Here is a 7,413-nt window from a genome sequence, read left to right on the forward strand (position 1 = left end):
GCAAGCGCCATTTCCAGTTATCTTGGCTGACAACTGCACACCTCTTCTAAGATCATTCCTCTGTCCTTCAGCGGGGACAGCCTGGCTGGGACGCCCCTACACTCACCTAGGCTGCCACAGGTGCGGAGAGCAGGCCAAGACGGCCCACCTCTGCAGACACACAGGCTGGTGAGGATTTCGTGGTGGAATTGGGGGCAGCTGGGAGGACAGGCGAGTCCGAGAAAAAACAGAAACAACCGGGGCTGGCCCACCTGGGGTCTCTAAGGCACGACTCACTCTGGGGTCCCGTGGGAATAGGGCCAGTCTGCTTCCTGGGCATCTGGGAACCTGCCCTCCCTTCCCACGGAGCCATCTACTCCAACATTTTCCAAGCATCCCTCACTGCGGAAAGGGTGGAGGCTATTGGGCAGAAAAGGTGAGAAGTAAAACAGGAAAATCTGGTGGGGGTGGGGAGAGCGGACCCTCCATGGCAGTCAGGTCACATATCCATCCCTGAGATGCACCTCTAAGGTACAAAAGTCAAACTCAAAAAGCTCAAACTATTTTTTTTTTTTCCCCAGCCCCTACCCCTACCTCTATGACTCTGGTCATGATCATTAACATGATTATCATGTTCATTAACATGGTCTTGGTTTTTCCATCACAAACATCATCTAATCCGCCCGTGAGCAGAAGGAACCACAGATGAGCCCCTCTCTTGTGCTTGTGCAGATGGTGCCACCTGGCACACACTTGGCCTTCATGGAGGAGAGGCCTGCCCAGCCCTGGGGAACCTCGTGGAGCCCCCATCTAAAACCCGCATCTCAGCAGACCAATGGAATTCCCACTGACCATTTTTATAATCCCCAGAAATTAATTTTTTTGGTCAATCACGTGTTAATTTTTTTTTTTTTTTGTAAACAGTCTTACTCAAGCTATGGTTGCGAAAGCCAATACCAGTGTTTCTCCCCAAGTGTCCTGCAGCGAGGTGTCCTGCAGCCTGCCAGCCTACACCCACAGAGGCTGGATGGCCACTGAGCCACCTCTGAGTAGGCCGAAGTTCTAGCCTCAGACAGAAGCCCCTGGGTCTTGGCCCGGACCCCAAGAGGCTACCTCCCTGCACCTACTCTGGTCTGAGTCCAGCGGCTGCCTGCTTTGGTCGCGCATTCTCGCACCAACCTTCCCAGGCCACTGTGAAGAAACATAAAGCATCTAAAATGCTACTGAGTCTGCAACCGGGGCACCTGGCCCATTCTGCTCAAACCCAGGGCCCTCGAGGGACACCGGGCCTTTCCCTGGTGGGGCAGATGCTGCGCCTTGGCCATGGTGGCTCAGATCTCTGACTCCCGTCTGTGAGGCCGCTGCTTGAGGCCACCACCACCAGCCTGAGGCCTGTCAAAGTCATGCTGGGCCTGGGGGCTGCAGCCATCCTGGTCTCCATCTGCCTTGTCCTCCTCATTGCGGCTCAGGAAAACCAGCTCATTCTCGTAACAGAAGGAGTTGGCACTGGGCAGCAGAATTTGTTCTCCACCAGGTCCTTGGTGCTGCAGTGGGGTGTGGAGGGCACCTCGTAGGTCTTATGGAAGTGGGAGTATTCGATCTTGTACTGGTTCTTCTCCTCGCAGAGGACAGGCTTGAAGCAGTGGCCCCATAGGATCTCATTGGCCAGATAGGAGCTGTGGGCCTGCGTGGTTATGGCCGTGGCCTCCACCATGCCCTCCAGGATGACCACGATCTCGAAGTCATCTGTCTCCAAGTCCTGCCGGCTGATGCCAAACAGCGGGCTGGCCTCGTCGATCTCATGCAGGATGGTGATGGGGGACACGAGGAAGATGCGGTCGAGGCCCTTGTCGAAGCCGATGTCGATGTCAATCTGGTCCAGTGGGATGTACTCGCCCTCCTCGGTGACCCGCGGCTTGATGAGCTGGGCCTGTATGTGTGTCTCCATGATGTGGCTCTTGCTCAGGTTGCCCACGCGCCACATGAGGCAGAGCTTGCCGTTACGCAGGGCCACCACCGCACTGTAGCTGAACAGCAACATCTGCGCCCGCTTCTTGGGCGGATCCATCTTGGCCATGATGGCAGCCAATCATGAAGGAGTCGATGATGCAGCCCACGATGGACTGTGCCACCACCATGAACACGGCCACCAGGCACTCCTCCATCACTCAGCGCATCCCGTAGCTGATGGTGGTCTGCGCCTTGATGGAGAAGAGGAAGGCAGACATGAAGCCGTGCACCTGCATCACGCAGGGCGTGCGGCCACAGCCCTTGGCCGGCTCCAGGTTGCCGTGCGCCATGGCGATGACCCAAAAGATGACACCAAACAGGAGCCAGGAGGCGAGGAAGGCCAGCGAGAAGATGAGCAGCATGTAGCTCCAGCGGATGTCCACACAGGTGGTGAACATGTCGGCCAGGTAGCGCTGCGACTTCTCATCCATGTTGGCGAACTCGATGTTGCACTGGCCATTCTTCTTGACAAAGTGGTTCCAGCACTGGCGCTGCGTGTGCACCTTGCCGTTGCAGAAGCCGTTGGCCCCCGACATGGTGACCAGGTGCACCCCGTCCTCCGCCGATGACACGATACTATAAGGGGTTGGCGCTGCCAGCCGAGGTCATCCTGGGGATGGGGGGGGCCTGGTTCACCCCCGGGCCGGCTCCACTGGGGGCGGCTCCTGCAACAGAGAAGACAGAGGGGCTGGTGGAGCAGGCCACCCCGGCCCAGACTTCTGCCCCCACCTGGGGCCCTTGGCCATGGCTGGCGGCCGACTTCACCCCGACTCACCCCCCACTGAGATCTCCATCTTCCCTCCTCAGCCAGCCCCTCACCCTCCTTCTCGGCTTGGAAAACAGACCTGGAGTCTCCCAGGAGCTCTGGCCAAAAGCCTTCATCCTCAGTCCATCTGAGCGCCCCCCTACCAAAGGCTCCGCTTCCAAAGTGTATTTATGATCCTATCTCTTCTCCCACCACCGTGGGAGAAGTCCCCATCATCACCCACCCGGACCAGCATGGCAGCTGCTTCGCCAGCCTTTGTGCTCCGGCCCCCACTCCGGTCCAGAGGCAGCGGGGGAGCCTGGCTGTCCTCTGCTCAAAGCCGATCTCTGCTGGCACCTGCGAGGCCTGCGTGAATGGAGTCCGGGGCCCCTCAGCTCTCAGGTACAGGCTCCTCGCTTACTCGCTGCAGCTCACAGCCTGTGCATTGCTCCTCAGGACAGTCCCTTACACTCTCAGCCTGGACACCCTCCCGCTGCCTTGCCTCCCTCAGTCCCTGGCCTCCATGCCCAGGAGCAGCTTCCTGAACACATGGGAGACTGTGACCCCTCACCCAGGTCCTCACGGTAACCCCAAAGCACCGCCTTCAGACCCCATAACAGTAGTAACAGTAACGGGAAGGACAGGCCTGGGGTCGCACTCAGCCACTGATCCCACTGTGAGACCACTGGCCTCCCGAGCATCATGAGTTTGCTGTGTGGTTCACTGCTGTCTCACCCCCCGGGACTCGAGCAGAGCCTGGCCCCGAGGACGCCGTCCTGATGTTCGAACCCTGCACCCACTCTCAGTGCCCATACACCACAGCCTCCATCTGTAACTAGGAGGGGGTCCACGGGTCAGTACCCAGAGGGGTCACTGACTGACCCCATCTCAGCGGCCTTCCCCATCACTGTCTTTCTCAGCTCTAAATGACAGCATCCAGGGAACACTCAGAGCGTCACTGTTCTTGGCCCATTCAGGGGAGCACTTGGTGGGCTTGTCGCACACACACACATATGTACATACACCAAGCTGTCTCACGCATGTCCCACGGCATGACACGTGCAGCTGGACACACTGCTTTCAGGCCCATAGTCCACGTTCAGCCCCCAGATGGGCCGGTAGCAGCTGGCTACTCCCTCCCCCAGGGCCCCGCTGGCTCTGGTCTGGCCTGTTGGTGCCAGGCCGAGGCACCTGCAGGCCAGAGGCCATGGTGCCGTCTGGCCCTGTGGGCACTGAGGCCATCTAACCCTTAGCGTCAGGGCTGCAGGTGCTCAGGCCCTCCTCCTCGTTCAGCAGGGCTGAGCTGGAAGGAGGGGGAGAACCCTGGCCGGCTGGCCTGGCCGGGACGCTGAGTCGGGCATACGCCCCTCCACCACTGGGGACCCCATTCACCCCAAGCCCCCAGCTGTTCACACCAGGAGGCCAGTGTTAGACAAGGCTGGGAGCCCTCAAGTGCCCAGAAGACAATGAGGCCCCAGATAAGAAGGTCCCAGGGCAGCCGGTCCAGAAGCAGAGGCAGGTGGCTGAGCACCCACCAGAAACCCAGAGACCGGAAGTGACATAGCCAGAGGGAGGCAACACTGGGATTTAGCCCCTGTCTGTGTGGCCAGGTGCAGCCAGGGCCTCGGAGGGAGCACAACATCTGACCTCTGCTTCAAACACCTGGGAGACAGGTGAGGGAGAAGTCCACATGAGCAGCCAGGCTGCACATCCCTCCTAGGGTCTGTCTCTGTTGCCAGATGCTTCTGAATCTCCAGAGCGGGCACGTATATAACATTCACGGCCCTTACTGCCCACTCCTCAAACTGCAGAGAAAGCAGGCCAGACACATTAGCAAATGGTCTTAGATTATCCTAGCAAAACCCCAGGAAGGTGGCTGCCATCATTACTTCTACCAAGAATGGAGATTCAGAGAGGTTAAGTGACTTCCCCAAAGCCACACAGCCAATAAGCAGGAGAGCTGAAATTCGAACAAGTCTAGCTAATGCGAGGTCTCCTGCTGTGGGCACGTCAGGCTCTGTGGGGGCCTCTTCTCACACTGCCACCACCCCCCACAGCTACTCCACCTGGCCACCTCACCATAGGTCTGAGGAGCTGAGGCCTGGGGCTGTGATGGTGGGTGCTGTTTCTCCCTGGGCCAGGAGGCAGGGAGCCGGGGGCGGTGGGGACCCTGGGTACTGTGCTGAGAAGATGGCTCAGCCCCAGACTCCTGGGCCCTCCAGGTGGAGGAGGCCAGGGCCCGGTACTTAGATGCTGGCAGCAGGCCACTGGACCACAGGGGGCAGGTTTATGGGGTCTGAATGCCTTGAGGGACGTCCAGCGGGTCATGGCTGCTCCAACGGGGGCTCTGAGCAGCTCGAGGCCTGCAAGGGACAGAATCAGAAGAATCAAAGGCCAGATAGCCCAGCCTGGTGCTCTTCTCCCATCAGCTGGGGAGCCCCACACCTGGCCAGCTTCCAGGCCAAGGATGGGAACTTCGGTGACTCCTGGTGTTTGTCCCTGGGCTGCACACCTGGGACCCACCCAGACTGTGTCACACAAGCTTGGGAAACCCCTCTTCTGTTGATGTTCCTCCTCAAACCACACAGAAAATCAACAAGTTCACATTGACACTTGCCACCCTCTTTCTCAGCTAGCAACTGAGACTATGATCAGAGTCACTGTCCAAAGTCACCCAGAAACTAAGGTTTAGAGATAGAGTCGGAGCTCCAGGTATCGTTCCAGTCCTCAGCTTTCCATGGCCCCATCCTGCCATGTGCGTATATATTATGCATGTGCGTGTGTGTATGTGCATGTGACGCTCTGGGTGTGGGGAGCCCCTCCCAGGCTCTTGGTGAATGCAGCTTCACAAAGAAAGATATGGAAGAGGACCCATAAGTAGAAACCCCAGTACCACAAACTTGACAAATGTCCCAAGGACAGTCCACGTAGACAAACACAGGTGTGGCAAGAAGGTCACACAGCCTTGAGATCTTTAATGACTCAGTTTCAGAAATGTGGGACAACATCCCCAACCAGGGATATGCAGGCTTGTTGCCTACACTCTTGCTCAGTGGATGTATACAGTTAGACCAGAAAAGAAATCTTATTAGATTTGTTTTGCTACAAGAGGCCTTAGCAAGTAAGGAGACTGGATCCCCATTTCATAGATTTGAGTACTGAGGCTGAAACTTGTCCCAGGTCACAAAGCAGTTCATGGGCTTGGATGAGACGGTAAAGGCAAGGGTTAGGATCACTGTTGGTAGACGCCCAGGTCAGCCAGTGGGGAGGTGTTGTCTGGAGGGAAGTGGCAGAGAGGCCGCTGGGTGAGCTACCTGAGATAGATGAGGTGACTTCGACACTGAAGGTGGGTAGCGAGGCAAATCCAGCAGGCAGAGAAGGGGACGGTGCAGTGCAGAGACCCAGACACCTCTGGGAGATGGAGAAGCTGTCCCCAGCCCTGCTCTCTCTTGAGCCCACTTCTCTGCCGGTCATAGCTCTGTGGACACAGACAGACTCCCAGCCACCGGGGCATTTGGAGCACAACAGAGCCTAGGCTGGAATCTTTTAGAGAGGCAGCAACCACATGACAAAAAGGTAGGGCCCAGAAGTCACTGGGAGGTGCCTCTGGATGGAGCAGGACACCCCATGGCCTGTCCCCTGAGGCTCTGGGCACCTCAGGTTTTGGCACATCCGGCAGGGAAAGAGGGCAAGGCGTGGGCCCAGTCTCAGATGTCAAGAAAGCACCAGCTACAAGAGAGGGAGGAGCTGAAGCCCCTCCCCCCTCTCGTCCACCCCCCCCCCAGGCCTTTCCGCTGGCCGGAGCACTTTGGAGGCAGGAGCACACTGATCAGTGCCCTCTGTGTGCACTCTGCCTGCCCAACCTGGTTCAAGGAGCCCCAGTGACCTCACTTAATCCCTGCAACAACCTTATGACTATTATCCCCATTTTCCAGATGAAGAAACTGAAGCACAGACTTAGTCACTTGCCCAGGGTCACATGACCCCTAAGCAGCAGGTTTCCAGGGTAGAAGGTGGGAGAGAAACCAACCCCCGTCACCGCCAGGCCCCAGGGTCAGACCGCAAGCCTGACACTGAGTTCCCATCTCAGTCCTTCAGGTCCCGAACTGTGTGCTAGTAAGGCAGACAGACAGCCCCAAATCTTGGCACTGAAAGCAGAGGTGAGCCCCTCATGGGCACCCCTGACCAAGGGTCCTTGCTTGGAACGTCCTGGGATGGGGCACTCACTACCTCATGATCAAAGCCTATAATGGGAAAAAACTCCTCGGAGATCCCGTGGTTCCGGGACAGCCAGCGCGTGGCCTGCGGGCAGCTGCCACCGCCTCCCCCGTGTCCCGGGACAGCCTCTGCAACTCTCCCACTCTAGGAACTGCCGACATGCGAGAGAGCTTGACGGATCCAATCTTCAAGTTGCAGGCAAGGAGACTGAGGGTCCGAGCAGGGCTCATAAAAATGAACATTTTAATCTAATAAATGTTTGTAAGCTGGCACTCAAATATATTGTTGATCTTTTTATTATTATTATTTGCCTGTAGTTTTGTGCTTCATGGACTTGGGAGATTTTTTTTAAAGATCAATACGACTCTGAGACTGGGTTTGGACACACAATATGATAGATTTGAGGAAATATCTGTTGACATTCTTTATGTTTCTTGTTGGGAAGTATTCATTTCCTGAAT

General features: G+C 57.0%; 1 pseudogene; it reads right to left on the reverse strand.

Annotated features, from left to right (window-relative positions):
- Positions 1-1,310: 1,310 nt before the first annotated feature.
- LOC116863044 lies at positions 1,311-5,062 on the reverse strand (annotated as a pseudogene).
- Positions 5,063-7,413: the final 2,351 nt, after the last annotated feature.

The sequence above is a fragment of the Lontra canadensis genome, unplaced genomic scaffold (assembly GCF_010015895.1).
Source record: "Lontra canadensis isolate GAN:19392208 unplaced genomic scaffold, GSC_riverotter_1.0 scaffold478, whole genome shotgun sequence".
Lineage (NCBI taxonomy): Eukaryota > Metazoa > Chordata > Mammalia > Carnivora > Mustelidae > Lontra > Lontra canadensis.